Source organism: Daktulosphaira vitifoliae, unplaced genomic scaffold, assembly GCF_025091365.1.
Source record: "Daktulosphaira vitifoliae isolate Bord-2020 unplaced genomic scaffold, ASM2509136v1 Scaffold_2, whole genome shotgun sequence".
Lineage (NCBI taxonomy): Eukaryota > Metazoa > Arthropoda > Insecta > Hemiptera > Phylloxeridae > Daktulosphaira > Daktulosphaira vitifoliae.
Genome location: NW_026099573.1, coordinates 6,435,033 through 6,439,413, shown reverse-complemented (window position 1 = coordinate 6,439,413; position 4,381 = coordinate 6,435,033). Strand labels below are relative to the sequence as shown.

At 24.8% G+C, this 4,381-nt stretch overlaps 1 protein-coding gene and 1 long non-coding RNA gene across 5 annotated transcripts in view; one reads left to right on the top strand and one right to left on the bottom strand.

Moving 5' to 3' along the window:
* The window catches only part of LOC126898590 (uncharacterized), an 18,765-nt gene extending 16,362 nt beyond the window's left edge, over positions 1-2,403 (bottom strand). For all 3 annotated transcript variants that reach the window (XM_050672803.1, XM_050672802.1, XM_050672804.1), the window contains exon 1: positions 2,168-2,403. The gene's annotated coding sequence lies outside the window, so the exon portion shown is untranslated. The remainder of the gene's footprint in view (positions 1-2,167) is intronic.
* Positions 2,404-3,090: 687 nt separating this feature from the next.
* Positions 3,091-4,381, top strand: part of LOC126897613 (uncharacterized) — a 9,121-nt gene continuing 7,830 nt past the window's right edge. For both annotated transcript variants that reach the window (XR_007702136.1, XR_007702135.1), the window contains exons 1-2: positions 3,091-3,174; positions 3,249-3,570. This is a non-coding gene — a long non-coding RNA (uncharacterized LOC126897613). The remainder of the gene's footprint in view (positions 3,175-3,248; positions 3,571-4,381) is intronic.

The window sequence follows — 4,381 nt, the reverse complement described above, 5'->3', positions numbered from 1 at the left end:
AAAAAAAAAAAAAAAAAAAAAAAAAAAACACATCTTAGTATAACCAATACCTTCTCAGCTTCGCATCGAAGCTAAAAAAAAAATTTGTCAATTTCAGAGTTGTAAGAGGTCAATTATAAGTATATCAGGTCATTGATTCTGAAAATAACCTTAAGAACTTCCTTATCATCTCCTTAGTAAGATAATGTGTATTTTTATTTTTGTAAGATTAGAAGATTTTAAAGTTACTTAGATTTTGTCATAACTATCCAAATCTAATATTAATATTGTCATATGAAAGATACAGGCCTGAAAAATATAATACAATATTAAAATGTTTAAATCAAATTAATTTTACATTGACGTAAAAGTAAAAAAGAATATGAATTTTTCTTCGAATTTTTACAATAATCAAAGCTTAAAACAACGCTTTCATACACATGAAAACATTATCATTAAATTGGAATGAAAAAAAAACAATAGTACAATACAGTATAGTAGCGCGGTACAGTATGGACGTAGCATTGCTGGGACAAGCATATATGATATCTGACAGTGATTAAAATCACTAACATAAGAAACACTTCGATGCAAATCTGTAGATAATGTTAAATTTAAAAAAATTGGTGGATTATTCCATAAGCAAAATGAACTAATTATTTATATACTGATTACAACTTTTATGGAGTGTAATATATTAATAAATTTAGATTTAGTCATTATTAAATATATAACAAATTTGTTCAACTTCGACGGTCATTTGCATATAGAACATGGGTTGTCTGGACAACATCTTTTTCAACTTATAGTACGTAACATAAGCTTTAATATAATATATGTTTAAAGGACGCTGTATTTCTGGAACATTTTCAAAAGTTATGTTGAAAAAGTTAAAATTTGTGTAAAAGTTATTTTGAATCACCCCTGTAAGCAGGTAAAGGAAAATACCTAAGAAATTTTTACAAAAAAAAATATTTTGATTCGTTCATTTTTAAAAAAGTCATTACAGTTTTATGAAAAAAAAATGACGAAATTTACCTATTTTATAAATCATAATTTTTTGTATGATTTCCATCACTTAAGGGAATTGAGAGAAAAATTATCAGTTTTTGAGGATTTTTTCATTTAAAAATGGTTTGTGATCTTTTGACGTAACGTTGAGAAAAATTAATCTCGTGAAAGCTGAGAAAAAGAAGTAAAAAACACAATAAAAAAATAATAATAAACCCAGCACAGTGGGGTAACGGCACAGTGGTAACGTAGCATAATAGGGTCCAGTATATATGATATCTGACATTAAAATCGCTATCAGAAAATACGCTTTGATGCAAATCTTTAGATAGTGTTTAATTTTAAAAAAAATGGTGAATTATTCCAAAAGCTACATGATCTCCTATTTCCTTATTTATATTCTGATTTTAAGTTTTATGATTTATAAGTGTAATATATGAATATATATTTATAAAGGGAAATGGTGTTATTTTAAAATAAAGTATGTCGAATGAAAGAGGGATATAAATATAATCTTTCTCATAAAAAAATTGTATTGATCCATATACTTTTTAATAAGTTATAGCATTATAAAGTTAAAAATGTAAAATATAAAATCGAAAATGTTCACACAAAAGTAGTATTCGGTAGCCATTTTTACCGTGATGACAAAATATAGTCCAAATTTTTTTTTTTCCATATTAAAATATATTACATTAGCTTTAATTTAATATATATATATAAAAGTGTCAGACTTTCCGGAACACTTTCAAAAGTTAAAAAAGTTCTACTTTTTATATATATTTTTAAGTTTCGAACCCTTCTGTAGACAGGTAAAGGGTTAGCTTTATAAAAAAATATATCAAATAATAGGTAAAGACATCATGCATCTATAAAAAAAAATTATATTGATGTGGTAATTTTTAAAAAAGTTATTGCAAATTTAAGTAAAAAAAATTGAATAAATATCGAAAATTAGCGATTAAATTTGTAATTTTTTGTAATGAGATTTCCCTCATTTAAGGGGACGAAGGTGATTTTTTCAATTTTTGAGGGTAATGTTTTTGACTAGATACGATTTGTGATCTTTTGACATATCGTTGAAAGAAATCGGTTTGGTGAGAGCTAAGAAAAAGTGGTAACAGACACACAAATAATAATTAAAATAACAAAAAACACATCATGTTAAAACTAATACCTTTTCAGCTTCGCATCGAAGCTAAAATAAATAAGCTATTCATATATTCGCAGTTGAAAAACAGATTTTCATAAAAAAACTGTAGTGTTCATTAAAGTTCATAATTCTTAATAATTTTTATTAAAACATGCAACATAATAATTTAATAACACAATCACTCGAGAGTAATATAAATTAGTAATAAGCTTTGATCACTACAAATATGTGTGATTCTTTAATCTGAATATCAAGTCAAGTTCTCATATTGGCAAAAAAAAAAAAATCAACTAAATAAATACTTTTTTTTACACTATTTACTGGGTGCAAAGTACATTCACGCACATAATGTGTTAATTATCATTATCTGATTAGCCATTAGGCTTTTACAATTGAATTTCAATTTATACAATTTATAAACCTGATCATTTTAAATTACTCAATAATAATAATAGATTTATACATAGTATTCAATAGTAAATGAAGATTTCGTATGTAGGTTTAGTTGTACAAAATTATAATAAAATCTCAATTTAAGATTTTTCTTTATTTTAATAAGTAAATAGTTTCTACTTTCTATTTTATTTTATTACGTAAAAGGAAAACATAATTTTACTACCTAAGTACTCACCACTTCATATTTACACCATTATGTAATATGTATTGCATTCATAAAATTATATGTATTGATTTATGATTCCATTTAAATATTCCTTTATATATATATCTACTTATCTACTTATACTTATCTATCTGCTTTGGATACTAATTTTCGAATTTTAAAAGAGACGTAAATCAGATAAAATTATAACACATACATTTTAAGTCATAAAGGTTGAAATTACACAACAATTTTTACCTATATTTTTTACAGATAATATACCATCATATGTAATATGCATGTATAATAAAAATCATTTATCAAGACTATTTTCAGATATCATTTTATTGCTTACACTATTGTTAGTGTATTATAGTAATGTTGAACGGAACGGAACAATATAATTTAGAAATTACAAAAATTGAACAAAGTAATTTGTAAATTATAGCTTATAAGCTATAAGCTTTATTTGTTTTTTAAATTTGAATAATTATTATTTTTCAGCACACCGATTATAATAAAATTGTATTGAAAAAATCCAACTTGTATTCGACGAAAAATTAAAAAATTTCAACAACTCTTAAGAAAGATAGAATGTGTTAAAATTATTCTTTAGTTACATACAATATATGGTTTTTGTGTTCATGAAAATAGATTGACTTATTTGAGCATGATCCAGTTAGAAAATGTGACAAGGTCGATTTTTAGCCTATAATGTTCAATCATTTTAAAATGGAAAAGTTTCAAATTTTTCTACTGAATGATCTCATCATCAAAATTAGAAGACACTTTCCATTTAGGTAGAATCGTAAAATTTAGCGCAAAGGTAACTCTTATAGTGTAAATAATGAAAAAAATATGATAATTGTAATTTTCTCAAAATAATCGGTTTTACACCTTGCCGTTGCTCTTCTAATTTTTTATGACTAATGAAAATTATGTATTTTGTTAGCTTAAACCAACAATATCCTCAATAAAAAAAAACCCAGCACAGTGGGGTCGCGGCATAGAGGGGACGTTGCATAGTTGGGTCCAGTATAGATTTAATCTGACAGTGATTAAAATCACTATCATAAGAAACGCTTCGATGCAAATCTGTAGATAGTGTTTAATTCTAAATTGATGGATAATCACAAAAGCCATCAACTTCTATTTCCTTAATTATACCCAGATTAGTACTTCTTTTAATTATATATTATATAATTTTATAAAATTAATTGTTTTCATATTATTATTGATTTTGATTTTTAATATGCTAAAAGTAATCATTTTGAACCTATTTTTTTTTGTCCTTTAAAGTGAAAGTTTTAATAAAAAAAAATGAATTTGTTACCACAACTTATAGTTCAACTTGCAAGTTTGAAACTGACATTATTAAATAGAAAAAAAAAACGGTAGCACAGTGGGATCGAGGCACAGTATAGACAAGACATAGATGGGACAAGTATAGATGATATTTGACAGTGATTAAAATCACTATCATAAGAAACGCTTCGATGCAAATCTGTAGATAGTGTTTCATTTAGAGAAATTGGTGGATTATTCCAAAAGCAACATCAACTCTTATTTCTTTGATTATATCCTAATTAGTAATTCTTTGATTTTAAAATATAATATATGAATAAATACTAATTATA